General features: G+C 38.6%; 1 protein-coding gene across 3 annotated transcripts in view; it reads right to left on the reverse strand.

The window, feature by feature from the left end:
- The window catches only part of LOC133563441 (leucine-rich repeat-containing protein 4C-like), a 215,464-nt gene that overhangs the window by 126,865 nt on the left and 76,263 nt on the right, over positions 1–12,336 (reverse strand). The window contains exon 2 of one of the 3 annotated variants that reach the window (XM_061917564.1): positions 11,702–11,765. The exons of 1 other annotated variant lie outside the window; for it this stretch is intronic. The gene's annotated coding sequence lies outside the window, so the exon portion shown is untranslated. Of the gene's footprint in view, positions 1–11,701; positions 11,845–12,336 lie in introns of those variants that run through there. One more of the 3 variants, XM_061917566.1, reaches the window with a different exon arrangement.

A 12,336-nucleotide genomic window follows, 5' to 3' on the forward strand; every position in this document is an offset into this window, starting at 1 on the left:
TCTTAAAAACAAAATATTCTACAATCAGTGGACAATGGGGCCAAATCAAACCCATTCAATTCGACTATGAAAATCCTTATTCAATAGCCTTTGAATTAACATTAACAGAGTTGTACTATATTCCGGTATTAGTATAGTACCGCGATACTAATGAATCATACACGGTACTATACCGCCTCTGATTAGTACCGGTCCGCCACACCCCCACGTCGTGTCATTTCAGGTTTACGAGCAGAGGAGCGTGTTCGGCAGCGCACAATCACAGAGTACTTACAAACAGACACAGTGTGTAGACAGAAAAAGGAGAACGGACGCATTCTGACTTAAAAACAAACAACAAAGGTGAATTTATAACACTGAAACGCCCTCAAGAAGAGGTGCTTTAAGATATGGTTAGCTAGCTAGCGGCTAAAGTCCAGCCCCAGTCTGCAGAGTTTTAGCTACTTCTAAATCACTAATCCTGGTCTCCATGGCGACAAATAAAGTAAGGTTCTTACAAGTATCAACCCTGTAGGAGGAGGAATAGTTAAAGATGCTTCACTACACACCGGCATCAAAATGTAAACAAACGGGGATCTACACCTAACATTTACTGTAATGATACCAAGTATAGTAGTGTAGCTAGTTGATACTACTATGATTATGTGTATTTTTTGGCTTCATAACATCTTCTTTCATTGTTTTTTTTTATTTATATTTTTATGAACTCAGGAAATATGTCCCTGACACATGAACATTTTGAATATGATCAACGTATGATCCAGTAACGACTTGGTATCCGATTGATACCCAAATTTGTGGTATCATCCAAAACTAATGTAAAGTATAAAACAACAGAAAAATAAGTGATTATTACATTTTACAGAAGTGTAGATCGAACATGTTAAAAGAGAAAGGAACTAATTAATAACAGTAAATGAACAAGTACATTAATAATTCACTTTCTACCACTTGTCCTTAATATTGTTGGCAAAATAAAAGAATGGAAAATGACAATATGTTACTGCATATGTCAGCAGACTAAATTAGGAGCCTTCGTTTGCTTACTTACTACTAAACGACAAGTTGTCTTGTATGTTCACTATTTTATTTACAGACAAACTTGCAATCAGAAACATATGTTTAATGCAACGTAAGATTTTTTGTTAATATAAAGCCAATAATGCAATATTTTGTGGTCCCCTTTATTTGGAAAAGTACCGAAAAGTATTGAAGTGAATTATATTCATATAGCGCTTTTCTCTAGTGACTCAAAGCGCTTTACATAGTGAAACCCAATATCTAAGTTACATTTAAACCAGTGTGGGTGGCACTGGGAGCAGGTGGGTAAAGTGTCTTGCCCAAGGACACAACGGCAGTAACTACGATGGCGGAAGCGGGAATCAAACCTGCAACTCTACCAACCGAGCTATGCCGAAATAATTTTGGTACCGGTACCAAAACATTGGTATCGTGACAACACTACATTAATATTTATTTAAATAACAGTGTCATCTGATGTGTTTTATAGGTGCATGACAACAAATTGTTTCTTTATGCTAAAGGAGGAGACTCGCGATTTTCATCAAACTTTGAAAAGATAAAATACGAGCAAATTCACCTCATCCGCAAGTTACTCAAAAAGCAAGGTTTTATATAATCAATGTTGATGAGCGCTTAACAACCTGGGAGGCCTTCAGCCACTTCTGACCAACCACCGGCAGACAAATTACAGAGCTTCAGCTGGAAAGGAACAAGAGTCTTACTGAAAAACATCTTCAGCTGGCAGACATTTCCTTTTTTTTTTTTTTTGGCTAGAAACCTCCGAAGCGTGCACGTGAGTGTGTATGTGAACGTTGGCCAGAACAGTGCAACTGAGAGAGTGGCTGCATGTTAGAAGTCATGTCGCATCAGGGTTTTTATATCCAATAAAGACCCATGATGCGGACTAATTTGGACACAAAACAAACGATGCAATTACTGAATTGTGCGTGAGGACATCTGAATACTTCATTTATTTAGATTTTTTTTACACAAACAAACTCAGTCTTTCCACTGCGGCTTCAATCGCTGTATTATGTGTTGAGGCCCACTGTGCACGTACGTAGATCTGTGTCAGGCGACTTAAACGCATGTGACGACAAGAGAAGAGAAATTACAATAGTGTGCAATGCATTCTGTTTGTTTGCGGGGGCGTTTTATTTATGTCTTTATTTGAAGATGCGGTCCTTTGAGAGACTCCAAGCAAATTCCATTGTAAACTGCGGGTTACATAGTGAGCGTGCGAGCCAAAGCCATCCATCAGAGGTGGACATTTTCCGTGTATGCAAACAAATGAATTAGAGCACCCGCCTCCCACAGGGCTCATGACTCAATAGAGCAAAATGGGGAGCAGGGATGTTGGCAAAGGTGAAGAAATGTTTTATAATAGTATGAAAAATGAAGCACCCGTTTCATTCATACCAAAGTGAAAGAAACGGACAAATAGAGGGTAAATGAAGAACAAGGTCAAGTAAACTGATTTCAGGGGACATTCAGATTTCTTCACGAGATTTGAGGTTTAAAGGCCGCGTGATACAGCTTAAAGGGGAACATTTTCACAATTTCAGAAGGGTTAAAACCAATAAAAATCAGTTCCCAGTGACTTATTTTATTTTTCGAAGTTTTTTTGAAAATTTTACCTATCATGGAATATCCCGAAAAAGTGCCTGATTTTTGCTATCTGTAAATCCACCTGTAACGTCACATAGTGATGCCGATACAAACAAACATGGCGGATAGCACAGCAAGATATAGCGACATTAGCTCGGATTCAGACTCGGATTTTAGCGGCTTAAGCGATTCAACAGATTACGCATGTATTGAAACGGATGGTTGGAGTGTGGAGGCAGATAGCAAATATGAAATTGAAGAAGAAACTGAAGCTATTGGGCGAATAGCTATTGAAGCTATTCGGTGATCGCCTTCTAACCAACGATTGCATCTTTTGACCACGTCCATTGCACCGGTCGCCCTAGAGGGGGGTTTTACCGACATTTGCGGTCCTCTCCAAGGTTTCTCATTGTCATACCACTGTGTTGAATTTTTGCTTGCCCTGATGTGGGCAAGGATGTCGTTGTGGCTTGTGCAGCCCTTTGAGACACTTGTGACCTAGGGCTATATAAATAAACATTGAGTGATTGATTGATTGATGTTAGTAAATCAGTCAAGGAAAATGATCAAACTACATAAATAACATTCTGTAATTTATCTTGATAGGTTGGAAATTAACACTGATGAACAATATCACACAATTGATTCAGAAAATATAAATAACGACAAATAAAGGTGGAATACTATTAAACCACAACGTATAAGTGTAAAATAAACAACAATCTTATTAATGTGTTTGTTCTATTTTTAAACAAAGAAAACAATCTTAATTTGTCTTTATTTTAAGTTATCAGGCCGTGAATTTACCAGTCCTGCCCACTTGGGAGTACATTTTTCTCCATGTGGCCGCCCATTTAAATTTATTTTGACACTTTTAGTTTAAGCAGTCTGTGATGTTTAGAAGTGGTTACAAAAAAAAAGGATGTGTGTCATTTTTTTCCTGTACTGGCGTCCTCTAGGAATGATTAACCCAGAAGATCCTAATATAGACAGAGAGGAAGATTGCAGAGGAGGATGAGAGGGGACGAAAGAGAGAAGGGCGAAGAGGACGTGGTTTTGTTCTGCGGAGTCTTGTATTTATCGCTGCACATCAAGTCGTGATCGGTACCATTTAGCCGTCTGTCTGCTAATTATTCATGCATCTGTAATCAGTCGGGGACATTTTGACTCATCTTGGGTAGTCGATTAGTAGCATTGTTAAATATGTGCCCACCTCTCATGCAGAAAGTCAATTCAACTGAAAGCTCAATGACAAAACATCCATATTTTTGAATTACTCATTTTGACATTTGTACAAAAAAGGTCGCCACATCCTGCTTTTATAGTATGTGCTTTTTACATCAATAGCCATAAATTACCTTTTACGGATGACTCACTCTGGGATGCTTTCGTGAACTTGCTGGCCACATAATTTAGAGCAAAGAACCATGGGCCCCATTCAACAATAAGTTTCTAACGTTTCCTCTTTTCTTTCTTCCTAAGTGATTTCCTAGGAGGAGTCCATTCAAATTCATGACGTGTTCTTAAACGACCAAATTGTTCCCACCTGCTGTTCTTAAGTTTCTGAATGCCAAACGGTTAGCGCGTGCGTGTCCATCATAATTTTGCATACAAACACGCCCTTATTTCCCCAATATGCATATGTAAATACCCTTAATTCCGTAATTTGCATAGGTAAACGCCCTTAATTCCCCATATATAAGGGAACAATTCCGAAGCAAAAGCCGAACATCAAACACACGGAGAAAACACAAGCAGATTACAGAAGAGAAATTCGTATTATCCCACTGGGGAAATACATAATGTCAAAATGTAAGTTTAAGAAAGGCGGGGACAGTCCTCGGTAGCTTAAAGCATTCAAATAAATATTTGTCACTTCGTACATGGTCGTGAAATATGCGCTCCCTCTCCAGGGCACGATTTGCGGCATCAAGCCATCTTGCCGTGCGCGTGTGTGTGTGTGTGTGTGTGTGTGTGTGTGTGCGTGTGTGTGTGTGTGTGTGTGTGTGTGTGTGTGTGTGTGTGTGTGTGTGTGTGTGTGTGTGTGCGTGTGTGTGTGTGCGTGTGTGGCTCTATATGGCTCCATCCATCCATTTTCTACTTCTTGTCCCGTTCATTTTGCTATCTATCTATCTATCTATCTATCTATCTATCTATCTATCTATCTATCTATCTATCTATCTATCTATCTATCTATCTATCTATCTATCGTATTTTTTGGATTATAAATCACAGTTTTTTTCATAGTTCACATTACCGTAAAATATTAAATAACATTATTTATCTCATTCGCGGAAGAGACGAAGAAAATGTCAGCAATCGTCACACACACGCCAACCAATAAGAATTCGGCGGAGGAGGGTCATGGCAGAAGTGCATTGTGGGTTGTCACGACAAATTTCTTCTCCCTACAAAAACCTCCCCCCACCCCCATTTACTTCCGGGGTCATGATTAATACGACGTTTGGTTAACACTATATTATAAAAATATAACACTATATTATAAAAATATAACACTATATTATAAAAACACAGACGTTTTGTTAACGCTATATTATAAAAATATAACACTATATTATAAAAATATAACACTATATTATAAAAATACAGACGTTTTGTTAACGCTATATTAAAAAAAAATTTTAAAAACAATTTACAAACACAAGCTATGGGATGACATAAGAGGAAACGTGACCCCGGATGTAAATGCGTCATCCCATAGCTTGTGTTTGTAAATTGTTTTTTTTTTTTTTTCATAATATAGCGTTAACAAAACGTCTGTGTTTTTATAATATAGCGTTATATTTTCATAATATAGCGTTAACAAAACGTCTGTATTAATCATGACCCCGGCAGTAAATGGGGGGGAAGGTTTTGGTAGGGGGGAAGAAATTTGGCGTAACAAGGTCATGGGATGCTAACTGCTATATGCTACTGTCGTAGCTATTAAAATGGATCATTTCAACGTTGACGGTAACTTATAAAAACTGAGAAGGGCTGAACAAAAATGGCACCGAAAAAGAAATCATGTAGTGCAGATTACAAGCTGGACGTAGTGAAATATGCAGCAGAAAACGACAAGAGGAAGCGTCACATACCTTTGGAGTTGGCAGAGTTGTTTAGAAGCGACATCGAGGATGAACATTTCATGGGATTTATCAAATAGAAGTGACATATTGTTTGGTAAACGTATAGCATGTTCTATATATTATAGTTATTTGTATGAGTTTTACCATAATATGTTACGTCAACATACCAGGCACGTTCTCCGTTGGTTATTTATGCAACATATAACGTACACTTATTCAGCCTGTTTTGTTCACTATTCTTTATTTATTTTAAATTGCCTTTCAGATGTCTATTCTTGGTGTTGGATTATATCAAATAAATTTCCCCCAAAAATGCGACTTACACTCTAGTGCGACGTATATATGTTTTTTTCCTTCTTTATTATGCATTTTCGGTCGGTGCGACGTATACTCCGAAGCGATTTATAATCCGAAAAATATGGTATATAAGGTATAATCAAATAAACTTGTCACACTTAAGAACAAATAGGCCACACTCAGAGTGCTCTGTTCTTACCTATGAACAAATCCCAGACAAGAAAACATTGGTGAATACAAAAATCTCCTTAAAAACTTCGTAAGTGGGCCTAAGAACTAAATGTGTTCTTAAGAAATGTTGCTAAATGGGGACCATTGAAGGTTGCAATTCTAGATTTTGGCAAAGAATATTATTAAAAAGTAAAATCAGGTGTGGTGTTCATCATGCTGAAAACGATCTCTAGGGTGGTGATATCTGTGTGATTGGAGAAGGGTTGAGTGTATTTGCCACCAGGGCAGGCAATCATGCCCGTAGCTATTCTGGCTAATTGCGACATGGCACCAGTGACAGCAGGGGTGGGCCGGGTTAGCATCCGACACAGAACACCAGCCAAGCCTGCGAGCTCGCGTACAGCCATCAACACTAATCTCCCCCCGTGTGATAACAATAGCACTGCTGTGCTTGCTTTCTCCAGAAGCTTTGCTCCCAAGCCTGCCTTGTTTATGTGCTGCCCAAGCAGCATGTTGTTTTAGCATCCCCCCTTAACACAGGGACCTGGGGTGTTAGTATCTACTGGACTGTGTGATTGAAGGCACACAAGTTAGCAACTTCCAGTACCCGGAATTTGGGGATTTTCAAGTTTGTAAAGCAGGAAAAAGTGAACAATTCTTTGATGCATCACGATTAGAAGGTAGGCGATTCGTGAATCTAATGACACATGTTCAAACATTGATTATATACGTATGGTAAATACAGTAATAGAGGCGGTTCTAAAATGTGGCTTAATGCTAATGTTCTCCAAACGTTAGTTCTAGGTAGGGTTGTACGGTATACCGGTATTAATATAGCACAGCGATACTAATGAAGCCTATTCGGTACTATACCGCCTCTAAAAAGAACAGGTCTCCCTCCCTTCTGTCGTTGTCACGTGGTGTGATTGTTGGTCTACGTTCAGCAGCACAAAATCACGGAGTACTTACAACATACTTGCCAACCATCCCGGATTTTCCGGGAGACCCCCAAAATTCAGCGCCTCTCCGAAAACCTCCCGGGACAAATTTTCTCCCGAAAATCTCCCGAAATTCAGGCGGAGCTGGAGGCCACGCCCCCTCCAGCTCATTGAGGACCTGAGTGACGTGTCTGAGAGTGTGTCTGCCCAATGACGTTATAACTGTAGAATGATTGAGGGCGAGTTCTTGGTTTCTTATGTGGGTTTATTGTTAGGCGGTTTCATTAACGTCCTTTCAGCGCAGAAACAACACACAACAACAGCAGTCACGTTTACGTCTACCACTCTACTGTAAGCCACTTTGTCTGTTGTAAACAGCATGTGACACTCTTAAACAGGACAATACTGCCATTTACTGTACATGCACCAGCACAACACCTGGGTGGGGATTGGTGGTAGCGGGCGTTGTATATTGTAGCGTCCCGGAACAGTTAGTGCTGCAAGGGGTTCTGAGTATTTGTTCTATTGTGTTTGTGTTGTGTTACGGTGCAGATGTTCTCCCAAAATGTGTTTGTCTTTCTTGTTTGGTGTGGGTTCCCAGTGTGGCACATATTTGTAACAGTGTTAAAGTTGTTTTTATGGCCACCCTTAGTGTGACCTGTATAGCTGTTGATCAAGTATGACTTGCATTCACTTGATAAAAGCTGCATATATTATGTGACTGGGCCGGCACGCTGTTTGAATGGAGGAAAAGCGGACGTGACGACAGGTTGTTGAGGACGCTAAAGGCAGTGCCTTTAAGGCACGCCCCCAATATTTTTGTCCAGGTTTAAATCGGGAGAAATTCGGGAGAACTGTTGCCCCAGGAGATTTTCGGGAGGGCCACTGAAATTCGGGATTTTCTCAGGTAAATCGGGAGTGTTGGCAACTATGTACACACCGTAGCTCACTGGCGTCAAATTTTTAACAAATGCCATTGGTTGATCTACACCTAACATCCATTGTAATGATAACAAACACAGGATATTTTTTGGGAATCACAACATCTTCTTTAATTTTTCTTTTTCCACTCATAATATGTTTATAAACTGAGGAAATATTTCCCTGGATAAATGAGGACTTTGAATATGATCAATGTATGATCCTGTAACGACTTGGTATCGGATTGATACCCAAATATCTACTCAGATACCTACTCAGTGGCATAGTGGTTAGAGTGTCCACCCTGAGATCGGTAGGTAGGGAGTTCAAACCCCAGCCGAGTCATACCAAAGACTATAAAAAAATGGGACCCATTGCCTCCCTGCTTGGCACTCAGCATCAAGGGTTGGAATTGGGGGTTAAATCCCATTAAATGATTCCCGGGTGCGGCACCGCTGCTGCCCACTGCTCCCCTCACTTTCCAGGGGGTGATCAAGGGGATGGGTCAAATGCAAAGGACACATTTCACCACACCTAGTGTGCGTGTGACAATCATTGGTACTTTAACTTTAACTTCAATTTGTGGTATCATCCAAAACTAATCACTTAGGAGGAGAGTATAAACTATGCTAGCCACAGCGCTAAGCTACCTTGAATGTGAAGTACAGAAACACGAAAATAGTAAATACTTTGTGCATTTCAACAAAATACTAATAGGAACCACAATGCAGTAGAGAGTAACCCGGCTCAGAAGAGGAATAGCAAGTAGGTTAATAAGCCAGGAGAGACAATGATAACCACACAGTATCAGCCATAGATATGAAGCATGTCGACCACACAAGACAGACCAAAAGTTATATAAATAATATTAACAGTTTTTTATTTAAAACACTTAAATAAGGGATGCCTGCTCGCCATGTAGGGACTCTTAACAGGCCACAGCAGTTCTCATGTATATTGTCTTTATATATATATATATATATATATATATATATATTAGGGGTGTGGGAAATAATCGAATCGAATACGAATCGTGATTTTCACGTTGTGCGATTCAGGATCAATTTTCTTTTTTTTTTTAAATAATTTTTTTAATTTTTTTTTATCTTTTAGAAAAAAAAAATTATCAATCCAACAAAAAATACACAGCAATACCATAACAATGCAATCAAATTCCAAAACCAAACCTGGCCCAGCAACACTCAGAACTGCATTTAACAGAGCAATTGAGAGGAGACACAAACAAGACACAAAACAAACCAAAAGCAGTGAAGCAAAAATTAATATTATCAATAACAGTATTAATATTGGTTATAATTTCAGCATTGCAGTGATTAAAAAATCCTCATTGACATTATCATTTGACATTTATACAAATTAAAATAAAAGAACAGTAGTGTCACAGTGGCTTACACTTGCATCGCATCTCATAAGCTTGACAACACACTGTGTCCAATGTTTTCACAAAGATAAAATAAGTTATGTATTTGGTTAGTTTAATAGTTAAAACAAATTTACAAATATTGCAATCAGTTGATAAAACATTGTCCTTTACTATTATAAAAGCTTTTTAAAAAAAAATCTACTACTCTGCTAGCATGTCAGCAGACTGGGGTAGATCCTGCTGAAATCCTATATATTGAATGAATACAGAATCGTTTTGGAATCGGAAAAATATCGTTTTTGAATCGAGAATCGCGTTGAATCTCTATTTATATATATATATATATATATATATATATATATATATATATATATATATATATATATATATATATATATATCATATATATATACAGTATATATATATATCTTAGGGCTGCCAAAAGTAACCCATTAACTATAAGTTTCTTTAACAGAGCTAATATTTTTTAACGCGCGATTAACATTTTTGACCCTTGGCTCGTTCTGTAGATTGGGGAAATGTGTAATGGCGTCCAGTTACTGTTGAGCCCCAGGCAGGAAAAAGCCAACAGAACTGGAAAAATAAAAGGGGACCTTATAGAAATCTCAGGTCCAAAGCAGTGGCAAGTCGTTCTCTGGAGAGGGCAAGACAATTTGACCTTAACTCGCCATGTGACGACATCATTAGAGAGAACGCTGAGCGTGCATTGCTACTTGGAGTGAGGAAAAGTCACGTCCGTGTGTGGATTACCTATAAGTGCATTGAAAACATAAAATGTCGATTGTTACTCGAACTTCTTTAGTACGATGGAATACAAGCTCAGCAGAAAGAAAGATGGTAGAGAGAAAGTCTGATTTCCAAACTCTAAAAGGGTGAATTTGGCGATTTAAACACCTTTCAATTGATAGCCTGTCGACCGACGACCTTTCACCCATGATGTCACAACATGAAGCAATCCGCCATTTGCTCGATCTTATTACACTCACCAAGTCAAATCATCTCTGTTATTTTCCGTTTTTTCGACAGTTTTCCCGTACCTTGGAGACATCATGCCTTGTGGATATCCTGCGACACTCAAAACAGTTGCATTTCCGACGATAAAGTCAACAAAATCTGCAATATCGGAAAATAGACCAACCACTGAATCTGCCCGAGTACGAGCTATTCAGGGACGACGGCAGTCTCTTCCCGCAGCCGAGCGTTGTAAACCCCCTGGATACGATTTATGCCACTTCTTTTTCTGTCTCATTTTGTCCACCAAACTTATAAGGTTGTGCATGAATGCACAAAATTAAGTTGTGTTGATGTTATTGACTTATGTGGAGTGCGCTAATCAGACATATTTGGTCAGGGCATGACTGCAAGCTAATCGATGCTAACATGCTATTTAGACTAGCTGTATGTACATATTGCATCATTATGCCTCATTTCTAGCTATATTTGCATCCAGCCTTTCCCTCCACCCACATTTAATGCCAAACAAACACATACCAATCGTTGGTTAGAAGGCGATCGCCAAATTCGTCCTCGCTTCCTCCAGTGCCGCTGTCTGTCGTGATATGGCTCAATAGCTTCAGTTTTCTCTTCAATTTGTTTTCACTACCTGCCTCCACACTGCAACCATCCGTTTCAATACATGCGTAATCTGTTGAATCGCTAACGCTGCTGAAATCCGAGTCTGAATCCGAGCTAATATCGCTGTACCTTTCTGTGCTATCCGCCATGTTTGTTTATGTGTGATCACGCTGTGACGTCACAGGATAATGGACGGGTGGATATAGCGACGGTTAAAATCAGGCACGTTGAAGACGTTTTTCGGGATATTGCCTGATGGGTGAAATCTAAGAAAAACTTCGAAAAATAAAATAAGCCACTAGGAACTCTTTTTTATTGGTTTTAACCCTTCAGAAATTGTGATAATGTTCCCCTTTAATAAATGTTTTCTAGCAGAATGAAATTAAGTGTATTGTAATGGCAGCAGCGATACGAAGGATGAAGACTCATAGAACAAACTTGTATAATTCTTCGCTGCCAGTGAGGCGAGGTTTAATACTGCAGGCATGCCTGCCACTGCCCTCTGCAGCCCACATCGGGTAATTACAGTTCACTACACAATATTACCATCGCTATGGTATATTTTTGTATAACCTGTTCTGATTGAGAGTCCGCAATCGCAGAATATTACATTTTATTAATAAATAGGCAGAGAAGGTTAAAACATTGTCAAGCAGAGATATGAATGCCATTACCTTGAACTACTGTGCAGAAGTTTGGGGCAATAATCACATTAGCACACTATATCCACTCATCATCCTGCAGAAGAAAGCAATAAGAGTAATTAGTAACGCAGGATATAGGGATCACACAAATACATTTTTTTTTACATTCAAAACTATTGAATTGAAAGATCTTGCGGAACTACACACAGTACAAACTAAGCAAAATACGTGTAAAGTGAGTAAAAGATTGATAATACATTTTATTAAGACCTGTACATTTTTCATTGTATGTAATAATGATAAGAAAGCTAGTTATTTGATTTATAAAGTAAAGGATGGGAGTAAATAAGTTTATCTTCTTCTCACTCCTTTTTGCATATGAAAAAACCTACCTATTATGTATTGTTTTTATTTTTTTAATGTTTTCATTGTGAAATATGTGTTTCTATTTCCGTACTTTACGGTAATGATATCAAGATTATTTCATTTGTTGCATTAATTTTTAATTTGCTTTGTTATTAACATGTGCAAAATAAATTATTACTACAACTATGGCTCTCTTGGTTGCTTTGTTGGGTCTGCTCCTGTCTCTGGCCATGCTCCCTCCACCTCAGTGGACGGTAGCATGGAATATGTTTCTTTTAGTTTTTATTCATAGCTGTATG

This window comes from Nerophis ophidion, linkage group LG12 (assembly GCF_033978795.1).
Source record: "Nerophis ophidion isolate RoL-2023_Sa linkage group LG12, RoL_Noph_v1.0, whole genome shotgun sequence".
Classification (NCBI taxonomy): domain Eukaryota; kingdom Metazoa; phylum Chordata; class Actinopteri; order Syngnathiformes; family Syngnathidae; genus Nerophis; species Nerophis ophidion.